This window comes from Anser cygnoides, chromosome 1 (assembly GCF_040182565.1).
Source record: "Anser cygnoides isolate HZ-2024a breed goose chromosome 1, Taihu_goose_T2T_genome, whole genome shotgun sequence".
NCBI classification, from domain to species: Eukaryota; Metazoa; Chordata; class Aves; order Anseriformes; family Anatidae; genus Anser; species Anser cygnoides.
The window spans coordinates 166,931,347-166,951,071 of record NC_089873.1 but is presented as its reverse complement, the minus strand read 5'-3'; the positions used below and the strand labels follow the sequence as shown (position 1 = coordinate 166,951,071).

At 37.8% G+C, this 19,725-nt stretch overlaps 1 protein-coding gene across 9 annotated transcripts in view; it reads left to right on the top strand.

The window, feature by feature from the left end:
* Nucleotides 1-19,725, top strand: part of SCEL (sciellin) — a 96,892-nt gene that overhangs the window by 16,086 nt on the left and 61,081 nt on the right. For 5 of the 9 annotated variants that reach the window (XM_048047480.2, XM_013193694.3, XM_048047478.2 and 2 more), the window contains exon 1: nucleotides 4,962-5,310. The exons of 3 other annotated variants lie outside the window; for them this stretch is intronic. The gene's annotated coding sequence lies outside the window, so the exon portion shown is untranslated. Of the gene's footprint in view, nucleotides 1-4,958; nucleotides 5,311-19,725 lie in introns of those variants that run through there. One more of the 9 variants, XM_048047482.2, reaches the window with a different exon arrangement.

The following is a 19,725-nucleotide window of genomic DNA, read 5'->3' as shown; positions in this document are numbered from 1 at the left end:
CTTCACTCTTTTCCACATCCCCTGTCATTAGCAAGTCATTTCCTGCCCTCTATGGGCTCTGCCTCCCGAGAAGCATCTTAGGTATGCCATGGTGTTTCCTCCTGTCCATTCTCACAGCTTTTTCTTCTTTGAAAAGCAGTGAAATCCTTTTGCTTCTAAAGAAAGACTGCAAGTTACCTGAGGCTGTTGCTCAAAAATTCAGTAAATAATCAAACATTAAGTTGCCTTTTGTGTTGCACTTCATAGTTAGGGGACTTGCCTAGGTGACAATGGAAAATCAGGATAAAAATCTCTAACTTCCCCTGCTTAATCCTTTGCATTAATCACACATCTCCACTCCTCTTTGTGTGTACATTGCCGTTCTCAGAGGCAGCTGCGCTGTGCCATCAGCAGGAGAGTAAACAAAGGAAAAGAAAATCCCTGCGTAAATCTCAAGTGCAGAGATATTTTTTTTCTCCAATATTAAGATATCTTCTGATGTTGCACAACTGCAGCATTGGAGCATGTCTTGTGCCTTGGCACATGCTGCAGATGATCAAAGCAGCAGCATTTGTTAGTTTAAAACAGTATAAAAAATAAAGGGTGGCAGAACATCCAGGGTTGAATATAGCACCACAAAATAATGATGAAACAGAGGATTCAAACTTTATAAAGTGCTTTTTCAGCAGTTCACCAATGCACAGAATAACATTGTCAGGTAGATCAGGTGACTAGTTCTGAAATAATTTATTCAACAGATATTCTCCCCATTTTCATTCTCCCAGAAATTACTTATATAGATTTTGTACATGTAGATTTTTTTTCAGTATCCACTTCTCAATTCCATAGATAACCGTCAACATAATGTTGTCTTCCACGACATTGAGAAACACACTTTTCCCCAACATTTTTCTTTGCTTGCTGAGCAAATTTAAACTGCATTATTAAATGAATAGTGATCAATCCTATGCAATCTGTTCATTAGGAACTATTTCTCAAAATACAACAGATTCTATTTGCAACATTTCTTTGTTTATACAAAAATAATATTGAAATGAATAATAACTTTTTCATAGTATTTCTATGAATGATTGCTTCATTCCATACCATCAAACAGTACAGAGAAGGCAAATATTCTCCATTCAGAACAAATCTTTGCAATACATAGTTTTAGGCACCTGGTTCTTTTCAGGAACATGAGGTCTAAAGTATTGCTTGTGAGTAATCGTCAGTATCAGTAATCTTTGCATGATTTATTAATGCCTTGCTAAAAAGCTCTGATGTAACTGTCCAGCGCTGTTTTATTTTTCCTATAGGGAGAAAAAAAATCCCAAGCACGGTCATCATCAGCTGGCTTGTGTCCAATAATTCCAAGCAGCACTATTTAAAATTAAGTTAAACATCCAAGAACTGGGCGTTAACTTCTCTCATATGTCAGAAGAGTAGGTAATAAAATAAAACCAATCAGTCAAACCTAGCACTCCTTTCCTCTGTAATAGTGGGAGGAGAGGGTGAGATCACCAATTGTGCAAAGCTTAAGTGACCAGCTGACTTCTTTGTCTGCCAGCCTGCATGCTCTCCACTAGCAAAGCAAGCTAGGAAACATTTCTCCCCGGTACTTTGTGAATAAGCAGCTTTCACATATAGCCCCATCTGCACTATGAGCCTATGTGATATGGCGAGAGTCGTCCTGAAGACAGTGTATGCCTCCACAAATTGTGTTCCTTCTTACATCACACCTGTGAAAAGAGACACCTTAGTTTATGAGTGATGCATAGCTTTAATTCTCATGGTTGTGAATAAGAGCAAGGCACCTGAGAACACAAAGTAATTCCTCTGTCTTACCTTCTGTTTTAGCTCCTGGGACTGGCTTTGTTCATAGCAGATATTATGAGAATTTCTCACCATCTTTAAGACTGTCACTTGACCTTTTTGGCTTGGAATGGTGTATGATGTGTTGTCTCAATTCTGAAGAATGGATGCAGGCAGTTAGGGGCTGAGCTACCTTGTATGGAAGAAATAGTCTCTGCTGTTGAAGTCAAATTTTCCTTCTGCTTAATGTATTAAAGGACCACATGACCTTCCTGCGTGGTAATGGGCTGCTTTCATTTGTGAGTTCTCTATTTGAGAACAAAAGCAGTCTATTTCAATTTATATATAGTACATATACACATATACAGTACATATATAGTACATATACATAGCATGCCTATGATTTGTGTTCAGTCTTCTGGAGATTTGTAGGAGATTTTGTACTGTAGGTTAACACAAAACTGTGAACTGAACTCATTCTTAAGATACAGCTCATGTGCTTCTGTATATTGCATGTAGGAAGACGACTTTGTTTTTCACGTGCCAAATAGACTTATATTTAAAACTCAGGTATAAGAGGATGTTATCTGTCAAAATCCAACTTGTTTTTTCGCTGTTGTTTCATAAAATGAAGGAGAACTTGTGCCTTCTTGTAACTGTTGTGATTTTTCAGTATATTGAAGAAAAAAAAGTGGGCAAGAGTTCAACAGTTCCCTTCATTCCTGCTGGAAAGAAAAGTATTTTTCAGCATGTCCAGTTAGAAACTGCAGCAGACAGGGATGAATGAGAGGAGGGGCTTAATACACTGTAGTTATTCTGAATTAAGATTAAAATGCTGCTTGATAGCTCCTGGCTTTTTTTAGTAGCAATTATTCTGAGTGCATGATAATACTTGTTAGTGACTGCACCTGCTTTAAGCTCTCCACTCCTTGATATGTTCTTGAACTTCTGCCATTTTGCAAGGGGCACTGAATCGAAGGTTTTGATGGGTTGGGGGGCACTGACATTATAAAATTAGCATGTCCTGAATTACTACTCAAGAATCAGTCTTGCAGGCAGTGTACATTTTGTGGAATTGCATTCATGGTTAACTGATATTAAATTACACTGTTGTCTTATTAAAATGCTGTTAAAACTTCTACTTAATCAATGATCATGATTTTATTCAGCTATGTTAAAATTGTAACATATTGTTAGTTATGAATTATTTTGATAGAAAATTCCTGTGTCAACCTAATATATCAATGTCTAAGTGCCAGTACTCTCCACTGAGTACTGGCAGATACTGGGTTATTTGTTTGTGTACTACCATTATAATTTATGCTATCCATGATACACTTATAAAAATACCACTCAGTCCATCAGTCTGAATAAATAGCTTAAAAGAGATTTGATGTACAGACTGAATTAAACACAACTGGTTAGTATGTTCAGGCATGAGTGCATCTATATATACAGAGCTCATAATAAATTACTTTCAGTACCTTTCAGTTACAAAGATGAAGACCAGCATCCAGAAGCTCAGCAAACAACACAGATAAACTATTTTTGGCTTTAGATAAGGCTTTTACTTCTAAAAGTATTCTACAGGCAGCAGTTCTGCATCTAAGACGTTTATGTTTTAATCAAGGACTGTCAAACTTTGTGATAACCAAGGGAGAGATTACTTTATTGCTGTTTACTCAAGGATCAGATGGCAAATAAATTTTACAGTTTTAAAGGATGATGGAAGATGATCTGAGGACCATGTGAGAATTCCTCCATGGCCTGCCACTTTGATGGCCTAATTTGAGTAATGAGCAAATTTTACTATGCCCTGCATACAAATTCCACAAATAACTGTGTTACAGATGTAGCATTGCTGCAAAGATCCAGTTTTCTATTACCTTTGATAAAGCAGAATCTCTACTGCAGTGTGATAAAGTAAAATATTACCCACATCATGTGAAAAAACATTATCTATAAACAAAATTCAAGGCAGTTCAATGGCCTTGACTCTACAGGATGTCATGGTAAAGATCAAAGTGTTCTCTTTCATGATAATAATTTATGATTGTGCAGTATCATAGGGACAAAAAGCAGATTCATTAGTGGATGAGTAGAGTAGGTGATATAAGTAAACACTCCAGAACAAATCCTGACTTCAATGAAGTAATTCTTATTTGTCTAATTTCATATCTTCATTTATCCTTGAATTTTCTTAACAAACATTTTGCAGACTGTATTTTATTTGTTTATTTATTTGTTTAGTTTACTTTATTGAAGATAGCAGGAGTCTGCAAAGAACATGGTTATGTCTTTCTCTTTCTATGTACAGTTTATTTCTATGCCTTTGAAACACAGATTTCTGAAGTCCTCTGTTGCAAAAGCACAGCTCTACCTTGCCTGTTTGATATATTCCTTCAACAGTTTTTATACACAGTTCTTGTTTTAGAGTGGCATTTAGTAGCTTTTTTGAATGAACACAGATTCCTGCTGGTCACCTGCTTAAAACAATGTCTGTCTGCAAAGATACTTTACAGTGCCAAGACTTGTGTAACATGAGATATTAACCTGGGAAAGTAAATTGTTATTCCCACAGTATGTAACATAGAGACGTGCTCTAAAGAGCTCAGCTGAATGGCTGTTGCTTCACTGCAACTTTTCTCCTGGAAAAAAAAAAAATTATGGAAAGATTTTAGATTACACTATTAGCTGGAATTTATTTTGACCAAAACAAACTTGAATTTAAAGGCAGACTGCTTGAGGAAAGAGTGGAAACAGGCCAGGGAAATTTGTCATGAGCGGTTTTCTGGTAGAAGAAGCTGGCTGGAAGCAAAGATGGAAGAAGAATGCAAAGAAGGTGCTAGAAGATTAAGACGGAGAGCAAGAAAGTAGGCTCTGTGGGAAGCCTCCCCTCACTGCAGTGCTCTGCAGTGCCTTGTGGCAATGCCATTATTCTGTTGAGATCAATGGGATTTTTGCTCCTGGCTTTTGTGCAGCAAGGATCCCACTCTTGATGCTTATCACTAATACGTGACCTTGCAGGCAAGGAAGTTATTGCAATTTAGAGTGCCTCAAAAAATAACTTGTGTCACATGCCTACTGGGTTCAGTAGGAAGATAGCCTTCATGTGGCAGAAGGGCAGATATATTTATTGCATCTAAAGATCATCCCAGTCAGATTTCTGTATCAGATCACTTTGTTTACAGAGCAGGAGGAAAGCTGGGCATGTCTGGATTTATTCCCACATGTTGACTCACAACTATCCTACTCAAAGCCAAAACCACTCCTAGTAACACAGTCACCAGCAGCAACTGCCAACCAGCCAGAGCAGTTAACAGCAGAGACAAACTTTCAATATGCTTTAACCTGAAACTTGAATCTTGGTGGAAGAGGGATTTGAGCTATAGGAAGTAGTAACTGGAGGCATATTAAGGGACATCTCATCAGTGATCAATAGACCCACGGCTTTATAAACAGTGGAAATTCTTGCATCTGGAAAAGTCTTTCTAGCTACTCTCTTCAGTGCCAAAATTGGTAAGTCAATGTTATAGCGTTAAGCTTGCCTGGGGAACTTTGAAATGGGGATTAATTTAAAAAACAAACAAACAAACAAGCAAATGCATTTGTGTTTGACACTCAGTGTTTTCCATATAGATTCTTCTAAGTTTACAAGCAGCATTTCCCCTTCCACTCCTGCCGTGTGTAATCTGGGCTCTGATTGTCATGTCAAATTCTTTTTTTTTTTTTTTAAATTCTCTGCCCTAATACTTTACTTCTTTAAGCTGATATCAGGAAATTGATTATTATTTAGATAGACTGTATTAAAATGACCCATTGATATAAAATCCAGTTCACACATACTTAGCAGGGTGGGAATAGTCAGACAAATATAAAAGATGCCAAAGTTTTCTGGTATTGTTTCAAGTGGAGATGATACGGAATGTACACAGAACGTTGTTTCTTAAGGATGTGTTGCCATTCTACATTTAACAATTGCTATATTTTATTTAGGAGTTCATTACCTTTCAGTCATAACTGAAGGATGATTGACACTGTTTTATTGTACTGCAAGGAGATTTCCATGATATTTAACAAGTGTCTCCTCTAAAAGATGACCTTAAGGATAAGGACTGGGATAATCATCCACTGAGGGACAAAGAACTAACTTAGACACTGTTTGTTCTGCAGAATCTTTTTCTTTATAAAAGCTTTGAGGAAATATAGTCTTTCAATGGTAGGTTGAATTCAATGGCAGGTTGAATTCAATGGCAACTATACTGAGTTCCTCAAAACTCTTCCAAACCCAAAGCTTTTACTTCATTGTTATATTTATATCTTGCCCTATCTGTGTCCTTGCACCCATCACATACAAACTTTCTTCAGGAATGATGACAGTAGGCCTTATGCAGCTACTTGATATATGCTCGTTGAGTTTAGCGTAGCATTTGTTCCTATAGAGTTTAGAAAATATATACAAAACCATTTAATCTAAGACTTTGAATAGAAGTACTCAGTAGACAGAGGGTTATATTTACTTGGATCAGGAACAATAGGCTTAGTTATTCACCAAGCTTCAACAGGTTTCAAATTCAGTTAAGATTTTGACTTGCATTCCACCAGTATGAATACTTGCTCTGGTATGTGAGCCAATTGACTAAGTCACCTCAGGCAGTTGAAATCTACTTTAAACAGTCTGTAAAACCAGCCTGTGAGGCTAGCATCTGCCCTCTTATTGTGTGAAAAGATGGACAAAGAGGCAGAACTCGGACTAACATGTAGAATGAAATAGAGCAAGGTACTTGGGATAACCAATGTATTAATTAAAAAATTAGAAAAATTTGGAAGAGGTGAAAATATTGCTGGAAACCTCATGGTTTGTTATGTATTCATACTGGATGCAGGCAGGGTACCATTCACATTTTAAAGAGTATGTTATGAACTATAAATAAAACTAGGGTTGTCCCTTGCTGTTATACCACCTTCTTAACCATTTCAAATTCTGCAAACAGTACTGAAAGGGACGAGGGATCACTAGGCCAGTCTCTTCTGAATTTGTGTAAAACATGGCTGCATCTTTTCAACAGGATGGTCTTATGCTAAGATTGTTTTTTTCCTGGAAAGAAGACGAAAATGCCTGAATGTCAAATCCTGACCAGCACTGCTGTCGTGCAGCTCAGTTCTGCATTGTGGTTTTCAGTGAAATGCTACATCATTCCTCCTTATTTATGGGCTTTTGCTGCAGTTGCATTCTGCATATGGATTTTTCCGGAGCCAAGTTTTCCACAAGCAACAGAATATCTAAAGCCATCAAAAGATGGCTATCATCCAAAACTAAATATCATTTCAGTTCCCTTTCTTGATCTGAGGAAATTTGGAATTATAATAAAGAGGCTCCTAGAACTGTGTTACACAAAAGAGTGAAATGAGGGTGACTCTTTTCTTGCTTTGCTTTTCTTGTTGCATAACCATGAGATGGAATATATATATATATATACATTTCTATTTTCACTATTTATCTATTCATAATCTATGACAAGCAAAGGGCAGCAGACAAAAGCTGCTCATTCTAAGTATACATTCAATCTAAAGTTTTGCAAAACTGAAAAACAATAGAGGAAAAATTTTACATGTTGAATTCGGGTACCAGTTTTCACAGAAATACTTGAAAAACGATCAATACGAATACATCTGAGCATTTTGGGTACACATATCCCAAAATTTAAAGTAAGCCATCAAGGAAAGAAAATCAAATATTCAAGTTTAAGAAGTCTAGGGAGATTATTTCCTCTTCTTCTTGTGCCCAAGTAGTGAGAATCACAGAGGTCTCCGGTGCAATTAAGCAGGTTTAAGCTGCCATTTCTGGCTTCTGGGATTTCAGTCATGTGTGTTGGAGAAAGCTCTTCCATTTGCTGTGCTGAAGATTATTCGATAACAGATCTTATTTTTATTACTTTGTTTCCACCTAGTGTTCAAACTGCAAATTACACTAAATTGTAAGTATGTTCTAGAATCGGTACCTGTAGATCAGCATTGGGCTCTGCTAGGAAGGATTTGCATGTGAAATGTAGCAGGAGGCTTAAGGACAGATAAAAAGCATGTATAGACAGTGATGTTTTAAATTCTGTTATGTTTTAAGACAAAATAAATTTGGCCTTGGTCTTATACATTTTAATATGTTATATATGCTTACAAAAAGTAAGAGTAATGGTATTGCTAATGTCAAACAGCACTTCATACAACACAAATATGGCAACAGCTTTGATAACTATATGATGTTTTGTATTTATGCTTTTCTTATGAAAAACTAGATACAACAATTCTGTTTATTTGCCTACTCTTGTAACTAGAGCAAAATAGCTAAATGACCTAACTGCACCATATACACCATCTGAAAAAATACAGGATTGTTATTTATCCAAGCTTCTGATGTCTGATGTGTAGGGGGACAGAATGTCTTGTCTTGTTGTCTTGAGGATTTGTAATTTGGACATTTTCTTTAGGAAAAATGCTTCAGTTCTTCTTCTTTTTTTTTTTTTTTTTTTTTTCCCTTACATTTTCTCTTTAAGCACATGCAAAAGTTAATGTCCAGATTAAGGAACTAACTCATAGTTTCTTGGTCCTTCATTCAGGACAGTGTACTAGCTGTTGTGGTCACCTTCACCTTTTTTATTTATTTTTTATTTATTTATTTATTTATTTATTTATTTATTAAGTGTCCAGCACCGGTTACTGCATTAGGCAACCTCTAACAACGTGTACTGCATTCAACTCCTTTCAGGCCTTCATCTGAGGAAGTATCTCCTCTAAATGAGGAGACACTTGTCACCCATTTGAGGTGTGGCTTGGACACCAAGGTGCTTGCTCCAAACCAGGCAGATAGCTACGCAGAGGTATATGTGTATGTGGCTGGAGAAGTCTGAATAAAAGGGAATTTACATTTGGCAAGAGATAAGCAAGTGGCTGGCTAATGTTTCCAGAGTTACAACTTTGTATTTAAATTTCATTTTCCTAACCAATCTTTTTCCTTGATTTGTAAAGTGGTGTATTAATATCATAGATGTGTAAGACAAACAGTCCTTTCTGTTGAAATGTGTTTTTGTTTTGATTTACAGACTGCTTATAGTGACAGTAAAAGACCAATTATTTTAACATTTCTAAAGACTAAGTGCATATGGGTCTACAGGTCAGCAGTTGTCTATCAGAACCCACTTGTTAAAATATTGGATTATTTCTACAACTGTGAGCATTACTGTCTGAACTTGGAGCTACAGAATGGTTCAAGCCTAGATCAGTTGCTATTACCCAACCTTCCTGCTTGAGTAGTAAACCCAAATTTTATTTATATTTTTGTTGTTGTTGTTGTTTTTGTTTTTTCTTATTTGTGAAATAATCTTAACTGAATTGAGCTTTTAATGGAGACTCTATGGGGAGGGTTAGGAAAGAAAGAGCACTATTTTATGATATTCTCTGTTGCTACCTGAAAGCCCTATCCCTGACAGAGAGATTCCTGCATTGAAGTGTAGATTTGCTTGGTCTGAGTCCCAAAATCATCTGGCAGGACCTGTAAACTAGGGAAGGCATCACTGTAGGTGTAGCTCTACACTACAGAAAGCAGCCTCCGAAGGGGTAGGGTCTATACGTGGGGTCTATGGGGAAGATGCACCCATCTTGGAACAGCTGCTCTTGTTTTGGATCATGGTAAGCTGAGGGGCTATTTTATTCTGCATAGTTACCTGATCATATGAAGACAATCTCAGCTTTTATGGTACTTTAAGCAGAGTGGGACTGGGACGGTGTCCTTCCAAGGGGATGGAAGGCAGGACTTTGCTACAGGAGAAAAAACATACTGACAGTATCTAAAGCCAACAATAAACTAGTGCAAGCAGAGTAAATTATTTTTGACAGTATGAGAAACCTCAAGATTACCTGATATAATTAAAATCAGTACATTCACCTCTAAGTAATCATTTGTAATAATAGGTGTCATATTTCTTACCCTGTCATCCTTTAAGGAACTGCTCTTGGCAAAATAAATAGATTTCCTTGGAAGACTGCATTTATGCAAATAGATTATGATTAAACTAAATTAGCATTATGTATTCTCTTCAGCCTTGTATATACAATCCTGTCCTGGGATCTTTGGGCTAATGAGTATGTGGATGAAAATGTTTTATGAGAGATACTGTGGAAAACTAAATAAATTATTAGAGCTTAAAGTGAGGAGGAAGGTGAGTTTGATTTTTGCAACATTTTTATGCTGGTACTATATTTTGAATCACTCTTTTCTATTAGGAAGGCTAGAAGAAAGAAGGACACCTTTGACTAATGTTCTTTTTTGATGCTTTCCTTTACAGAGGAATGGCCACACTAGGTTAGACGTAAAGAACCATTCAGGCAAGGAACTTGTTTCTGACAGAGCTCAGTCAGATGCCTCAGAGGAATGATCTGCAGTGCAAGGATCTGCAGTCAGACTTAAGGGCAGACAGCTCACCCTCTAGCATGAAGATAACAAAGCTGTTCATCTACCTTGAACAGTCTTGTGATACCAGAAATAATGAATTAACAGTTCACAAATTTTCTATCTATTGTACTGAGTGTGAAATACAGCAGAAGCTCCCAAGCCTTATCCTTGCTTGAAGCCTGGATGTAGCAAATATAAGAGTTGCCATAACCTGGAGGCACCACGGAGGGCTGGGAGGCAGGGGCAGCAATAGCTGTGGGCAGAGCAGCCCAAGACCCGTAAGAATTCACACCTGCACATGCCTAAGCAAGTGGACTGAAAAATCCTATCTGCTGATAGAGATAAACGTTTTAAAAGGGAGTAATCTAACCCCTTGTGTTTGGTGCTGTTTTGTGAGGATTTCAGAACTTCCATGTGTCCCAAGTTTTATGGGGAGAACTTCTGGAGGGCTCAGCAAGAACATCAGAGCCGTTTGGGGAAAGTCAGACATAGCCACAGCATTCAGGGAGGCGTCTGCCACTTACACTGGCATGCAAAGCTCTGAGTCAGCTTTGTATGGAGTCAGAGACCATAAATGAGGCATGGAAACAGAGACACCCAAACATGGAGCTACTTGAAATTCACTTTTTCTTTGTGTAGACACTTAGGAGTAGTCAATACAAAAACACTGAGGGTGGGGGATTTCTTACATCTCACAGGTACCTTTTCCTGAGGTCTATCCATCTGGGACCAGACACAGATTAGTGTCCACCATTGTTTCTTCAAAGTGCTGACTAAGGACTACTCTACTAAAAACAAACTGAGGAGAAAGTAATACAAGGGACACACAGCCACCTTGTTTTCTCTGTATGAGCAGAACTCCTGTTATTATGGCATAATGCTCATGACAACTATAGAGAAAGCTTGTCATCTGGAACATTAATTTTGTACAGGATTATGTTTAAGTTCAGTAAACTAATATATATATATATTACAACTGTGAAATATAGTGTGGAATTAAAATATATAAATTTATTGTTAAAGTTTCCCTCATCTGTGCACTATCTATGATGTCTGCTTCTAATATATACTTGTCTATTTGCCTGAATGCATATTCTGTACCTTGTTGAATAAATCAAAGTTGTTATGTATTTTAGCTTTCATAGTTCTACTGCTTATGAGATATTGTGCCTGTGCATTCAGATTAGCTTGGATGTTCATCACAGATCAACATCTATAGTACTTACACAAAACTGCAAGTGACTAAATACTATTTGGCTCAGAGTGGAGCATCACAATATAATATGCCTTCTTATGATGTTCATCTCTTTTTCTCATAACAGAAATTTATATCTGTGTTTAAGCAGCCTCTTGTACATGAATTTCACTTTTTGAGCTTGTACTATAGTTTCTTTTTGCAAACTTCTTAATAGTCACCTCTGTTGCAACAGAAGAATGAAAATAAATCAGTACATTTTCATAATTAATTAATTAATTATAAGGCAAAAGAGGAGATAGTTTACATTTCATTGACTTTATAATAATAGAGTTGCAAATGTACATGTGATTACTTCCTTCCGTCTTGTTCATTATTACATGAAGAGCTCGGGGAAGCCCTTAATCTTTTTCACCAACCATGGTTGTCAGAGATAGGATGTGGCAAGGATGGGAGGAAAAAAAAGGAAGGAAACAGGTTAGCACTGTCCGATGGAAAGATGCACATAATTACAGACAAAGTGTAGACTGCTTTTCAAAGTTATTAATTCTAACTTCATCTTCCCTTTAGGGAAGTAGCCATTTATACAGTGTACATACAGCTTAGGAAATTGACACTCATAAGAGGAAGGAAAGCCTATGCTTTAGATGGTTGAGTCTAACCTAATCAAGTCACTGGTGGTGTATCCCAGGGCTTAACACTGGGCCAATACTGTTTAGCATCTTTGTTAAAGATCTGGACAAAGGAACAGAGTGCTCTCCCAGCAAGTTTGCAGATGGTGCAAACTGGGTAGGCTGGCTGATGTGCCAGTTGGTTGTGGACCCTGACAAGCTGGAGGATGAGACAGAGGGGAATCTCATGAAGTTCAGCTTCATGGGGTAAAAGCATGGGTAACATGGGTAAAGGCAAAATCCTATGTCCTGGGAGGATTAACCCCAGGCACCAGTACATGCTGGGGGCCAGCTGGGAAAGCGGCTTTGCTGAGAAGGTCCTTGGAGTGGAAATTGTCCAGGAGCTGGAAAACGAGATGACCGTGAGCCAGCAATGCACCCTCATGGCACAGGGCCAGCAGTATCCTGGGCAGGTTGAGGGAAGTGATCATGCATCCCTACTTTGCACTGGTGAGGCTGCATCTGGAGTACCATGTCCAGGTCTGGGCTCCTCAGTACAAGAATGATAGGCACTTACCAGAGCAAGTCCAGCACAGGACCACAGAGGTGATTAAGTGCTGGGAACATCTCTCATATGAGGAAAAGTGGAGAGAGCTGGGACTGTTCTGCCTGGAGAAGGCTTGGGGGATCTCATCAGTGTGAATAAATACCTACTGAGAGGGAATCAAGAAAGGGAAGCCAGACTCTTCTCGTTAGTACCTGCTGACAGGATAAGAGGCAATGGGAAGTAACTGAAAATCTTGAAATTCCATCTGAACACAAGAAAATACTTTTTTTACTGTGTGGTGTAGTCAAGCACAGGAAAGCTTGTCTGGAGAGGCTGTGGAGTTTCCATCTTCAGTGGTATTCAAAACTTGACCAGACCACCATCCTGGGCAACATGCTCTAGCTGATCGTGCTTAAGCAGGGGTGTTGGACTACATGAGATTAAGAGGTCCCTTCCAACCTCAACAATTCTGTGATTCTGTGAATTGATCCTATTATTTGATTAAAGTCTGCCTGCAAGTGTAGTAGTGTAAAAATGTAGGAAAGTATTTCTTTTGTCTTTTGAGTTGTTGACCAATTTAGTGGTCAGTTGACTTCCTTAATGCCTAAAGTGATAATGGTTCCTATCACTCAAATCCCATCCTCAAGTTTTGTCCTTCCCATTAGTGCTTGGAAGATATCAAAGATCACTAATTTAGAAACAAATTTTGAGATGAGGAAAAGTCTTTCCGTATGGAAAATATGATGTACCAATAATATTTGGCAAATGCTTATGTTTTTAATAGCTTTTCCCATATGTATACATGTAGAGATATGAGCAAGGTGTGATTTGTAGATGAGAGGAAAGCTAGCACAGTACTTTAAGACTTTAAGAGAATCAGGACATACTCTGAAAGAATGTAGATTGTTCATTCTAAATGTTGTCATGTCCTTTAGGTTGAAATCCTGTGGGAAAGTTGTATTGTAAAAGTCTGTAGCTGCTAGGGCAGGGAAAATACTCTGTACTCTGGAGGAAGAATATGACTAGAAATAACATGGCTGAATTTATGGAGAAGTTAAAATACTAATTTTGAGGTGTGAACTGTCCTTTTGTTTCAATAGTTGCTAAATTAAGGTACTAGCTTTAAAAGATGGTCTCATGGCTGGTGTAAACCTCCTAATAGTACCCTGACAAATTGGTGGCGTTGCCTTACCCAGTATTTTATTTTATTATTATTTTTTGCTATAGGCTTCTTCTGTTCTTTTGATCATGAGACCTGCAGTGAATTGGATCAGTTTGCTGATTTGACTGAGTTGATGTAAGAGACTATTGCACGAACATGGCCAAGGGCAGGACGAGGAAGGCAGAACTGCTCCTCCTGGTGGGAATGTGGTATTAGATCAGTTTAAACTGATAATGAAACCGCGCCCTTGCTGCTAACCACAAAAGCTATTGTCAGCACCCGTTTACTGGATCACCGCACTGTACAGTTAGGTTAGTGACAGAGACACTGATTCATGGCAATCTCTGGGGTGTTCCCTGAACAGATAGTCACTGCAGTTACACCTCTGAACATTTAGGAGGCTGAACTCACAAAACCCTTAGAAAAATTATATTAAGAGGCTATCACTGAACTTGGCCTTCTGCGCAAACCTCCGCAGGCTGTTTATTTGTGGTATTGTCTTCATATCTCTCAGCTCTCATGTTTTCAGCTAAGCAACCATTCTTCCTCATCCTGTGCATGTGCCTTTAATTGCTCCTTCTGCAGCATAATTCTGATGCTACTCTGTCCCGACCACAGGCCATGTGGAAAGAATTGCTAACATGCCACACATTTTTCATGACATAGTTCTCATGCAATATCACTGCTCATCCTTTCTCTTCATCTGATCACAGATTTCCTAGAATTTAAAATTCCTGTAGAAAGCTTTTTTTGATTTGTTTTTTTTTTTTGTTTGTTTGTTTTATATAAACACCTCTATCCACCTTGCTTAAAAATGGTAGGAGATATATATCTTCTGTATATACAAGACTCCAGTTCTCAAACCCTTTCATAAGCACAGCTCTGTATGATTTGCATTGTCAGTATATGAGATCAGACAGATCTTGGCCTTCCTTTTCTGCTTGCTTCCATTTTCTCTTTGACATTGCCCTCCTTCCTAATTATTTCAACTCTTCTTCAGCTACTTTGCTACCTACTTTCAAATTTCTTTTTCCATTTACTCTCCTTCTTCCAAACATTGGCACTTACAAGTCATGTCCCCACTCTGCTCTTTTCATGAATTAAGTTTTGGTCTGACTAACAATGATCTTTGTGTGTGTCATGGTGCTCACCTATTACCTTTGGAAGGGCAAATTTAAAACATGTATTTTCTCAAATAACTAAGTACTGGAATTTTAGTTCTAAATGTTTTGATTATATAGAACAAGATAGCACCTCAAGTAATATAGTATAATGTAATGGAAAACATCCAAATTTTAACATATTTATCAGCCTAGGGGGAAAAAAAAAGAAAGAAAAAAAAAAAGAAGAAAAACTGTCTCTGAGAAAGTGAGGTTAAATGCTTCCAAAAAAAACTTCAATGTTATTTACAATAATGGCACGCTGAAATTTGTATACACATTGTGCTCTGCTAATTTTGTTCTCCTGTAGTAAGCAAGCAATTGAAATTGATATTCCTGTCATCTCTTGTGAAAGGAAGAAAGATTGTTCTTATTTTCAATTGAAATTATCTTTAGTTCCAGTAGAGATCTTTACCCAGAAAGAGAAAATAACATTTAATTCTCCAAGGGTCAAAGCCAGTACTATGTGTAAGAAAGATTCAAAATAATGCCCATTCTCTGTGCAAAACATATGGGAAACAAGAGAATCCATGTTCAACAACATGTGATTTTTGAGAAGGTACCTGGGAACTTGAAAACCAGGTTTCATACCCGGGTATTTCAGACACTGAAGTGGTGGCCCCAGTAACACTAGCAAATAACTTCTGTACTGCTCTGAGTAGAGAAATAATTTGATCCAAGTGTTGTTTGTCCTCCCCACAGCTATTTTTACAGAAAACCACAAGATTTTACTGGCTGAGCTTGGTGGCATGCGAATTCTGCTCTCCAAGGAGCGTGAAGACCAGCAGTTTTGGCAGTTTCATTTCCTTACTGATGACAAAAAACGAAAAAAGACAGAGAGAGACCAGTGTGACACATACTGCGACACTGGATTTTGTGGTATCACTTAAACGGAGAGGCAGGGTGCAGCTCAACTGTTTTTAACCACAGAAACAGAAAATGTTATTTGGCAGGAAGGAGGAAGTACACCAAATCTACTATGTCTCAAACCTGACTGTGTCTCTTTAAAATGTTCTTAAACCTGTTTAACACACCCCTACTTTTCACCACTCCCTAGGAACATGCGCCTCATATAGCAACTTGTAAATCAAGAAAAACCAAACCCAGCAATTTATTCTCTAGTATGTGGTGGCTATTCTCACACACCCATGCTGGCTGTATAATTAAGCTACAGCATAGCTCACTGACATGGAGCTTTCTTCTGCAATTTAAAATGGTAAAACCACTATGGGTTTAAAAGTTTAAAATATTCTAGAGCAGAATTGTTTCAAAATAAAAATTGAGAAAAGATGAAGAATTCAAATACTGTCATTTAGGCACAATACTATGGAGGTTCTGCTCACAGGTACGTAGATGATGTCAAATCTTGTTTGTACTGGTTTATCTGCAGCTCAGGACTCTGAACAGAATGAATAAAGTTAACTACAAGACAGCTAAAAATTAAAGTTTTACTTTAAGTATAGCTAGAGGCTTTGAATTCAGAAAGATCTGACATATTCCTTCTAGAAATAGGAATATTCCCTTTGTACCCATGAATGAAAGGGAAGGAATTGCCTAAAAAACTCAATGATTTTTTTGTTCGTTTGTTTTCTCTCCGTCCCCTAATCTGGCATGTCCTCTGTGGGTTAGACTCCAGTGTGCCCATTTTATAGTTTCCTTGCCATGCTTTTTCTGTAAGTGGCCACAGTGTTGCTGGGAAGCTGTTTTCTACAATGCATCACAGGACAAGCAGTTTGCTTGAAGATTAGACAAGTTTTGATTTAGTATAGGTGCTGTTATTTTCCAGGGTGCAGAATGAGATTTGCAACTTGAATTTTGGCCAGAGACAGATAAAAAAAAATCTGAATGCATGTTTCCTTTTGTTTGAAATTTGGCAAGAATCATGGCTTTCTGCAAGAGCAAAAATTTAATTTGAAATCCTGCCATTACATGGGATTCATCTGACATGTCTATGTGTTTACAGTGTAGATGCCTACATCTGACTTGTCATCTTAGGCTCCCTTTCAAGACAGCAGAAAGAAATAGCAACTTCTGGAGCCCAATGCTCTGACCTACTTTAGTCATTTACATTAGAGTGAAATGAATTTCATTAGTGGAGTCTTGGGTGACAAATGTAGAAGTAGGAGTCTGACTTTTGATGTTGCCTACCTTTTTTTTGTTAAACAAGGCCTGCGATGGAAAGTCTTGCCCAGCACTGAGGAACTGAGTGTTTGAACATAGCTGTCACCAGGTTGGATTCTCCTTTCATTGAGTAGAATTCAGATTATTTACTTAGGCATTAATTGTCACTTAGTTTTCTCAGGCTAATAGCCTGAAAAATGATCCAGAGCAACCCACACTTGAAATTACTGGGTCCTTCATGGTATGCTACTATAGTACCATGGCAGGATCTGGAAAGTCAGGAACTGATCTGGGACTCCATGATTACATCCAGATAATTATAATAATTCTGTCCAGACTCTTTTCCTTCTAATAACACCCAAATTATTTTGGAAACATCCTGTTTTAAAGCCCAGCCTTCTTTCCCTTGCACCTAACAACAACAACAACAAACAAATGAAAAACAACAGCAACAAAAATAAATGAAAAAATCTTCAGCCCAACCCTTCACGTACTGAACATTAAAACTCACTTGAAAGACTGTTTCTGTCAACATTCTTTCCAAACTACTTCCAGTTTTTAAAACAATTATTCAAAAAAAATATCATTTACTCAGAATAAGAGGGAAGGAGAAGTTTGTATTTCAAATATATTCTAACAGTCTATTGGCAAGTTTCAAGATATATAAGACAAATATTTTATAAAGGCAAGAAGAGAACTCAATCATTTATTCAACTTCTCAGTTCACTATGACTTACTTGGTATGTGTTGGTTTTGGAAAATTATTTTCCTTTCTTTCACATAGTTTCTTTGTGATTGAAATCTGCACCTGAAATTTATTCCTCGGAATATGCTTAGAAATGCTATTAATCCTTCTACTTCTGTGGACAAGGGAGGACAACAGCTGAATTATTGTTCAGAGAAGCTTGGAGGGGGACAAGGAGGGAAAATGCCACATCTATAATGCCATTTTCTATTTTACTCCTGCAGCTGACCTACATTTCAACACATATCACAAATCTGCCTTGTGATTTTATCTGTCTTTTGAATAGATGAGCAATTTTATTTGACTGCAAAGGTAGTTTTAAGAAAAGGGTCTTAAACATGCACTAGCAAAATGCAGTGCTCTTCATAATCACGTATGTACATACTCTTCCCATTTGCCATGTAACTAGAGAATAACTTCAGTCTGAAGAAACTAAAATAAATTCACTGAATGATTCAGTTAAGTGGCTGAAAGGCAGCCCCTTCACTAGGGAGACTGGCTTATTTTAATACTGAAGCATAAACTTTCAAAAAAAAATCTGGTATCACTTTGATGTGGTTTAACCCGGCAGGCAGCTAAGCACCACACAGCCATTTGCTCATTCCCTGCCTCCCCCCAGTGGGATGGAGGAGATAATCAAAAAAAAAAAGTAAAAACTCGTGGTTGTGATAAAGACAGTTTAATAGGGCAGAGAATGAAGGGATAATAATAACAACAACAACAACAATAATAATAAATAATATACAAAGCAAGTGATGCACAATGCAATTGCTCACCACCCACTGATTGATGTCCAGCCAGACCCGCAACAGTGGCTGCCACCCCAACCAACTCCCTCCACCTTTATAGCTGAGCATGCTGCCATGTGGTATGGGACATCCCTTTGGCCAGTTTGGGCCAGCTGTCCTGATTCTGTCCCCTCCCAGCTCTTGGTGCACCCCCAGCCTCCTCGCTGGCAGGGCAACGAGAAGCTGGAAAGTCCCTGACTCTGTGTAAGTACTACTCTGCAACAACTAACCAATTCATGTGCTATCAGCATTATTCTCATCCTAAATCCAAAGCACAGCAACATGCCAGCTACTAGGAAGAAAATTAACTCTATCCCAGATGAAACCAGGACACAACTTAATCATATTGCTATTTGTTTACATCAGCATCAAAGAATTAGGAACAATTTAATACAATTTTAGTTATGTACATTATAAAAATTTTGACCATAGGGGTAAACCATTGGAGTGGCAGTCTTTGGTCAGCCCAGAGGTCTACTTAGCCCAATATTCTGTCTCCAACAGTGGCCAAAAGCAGATGCTTAGGGAAGCATGGAAGAACAGGGAAAGTGTACGTACTGATTTCCCTAAGTGCCCTTATAGGCTCTATCAATTTGCATGTTTGAGTCTTAGCCAAATGTGGTTTCTGTTTACTTAGTAACAATCAATGGATTTGTCTTTGACAAGCATATCTCCATTCTTATTCAACTCTTTTACATATGAGTACATACTAATGCATATATGTGTATACGTACATGTACACACTCACAGAGCAACACAGATATACACAGATATATACAGATATATAGGGAATGGGGGAAAAGCTACCCTTCTGTCATTGTCATGTTTGACTTTGATGTGGATAGGGAATGGGATCATGCTCTGTTATGCTTGGAAGGCATACACAGCAGTTATGTGTGCTGGTAACACAAATGTGGAAACACCAAATGAAGATTTCATTAAATAGATGGAATATTATTGCGCCGGTCCATCAGTTTTTTGACTGATATAAAATTTCCATATAGGTTTTTAAATGACAGGCAATTGTTAATTTCTGTATCACCTAATTCATTCCTAATAGTAAAAGATATAGTCATCATTACAACAACAAAAGCTTCTTAGCCCTCACAGATGAATCCTGCACCATACCAAGCTAAAGAGAGAAACCCAATCTATCAGA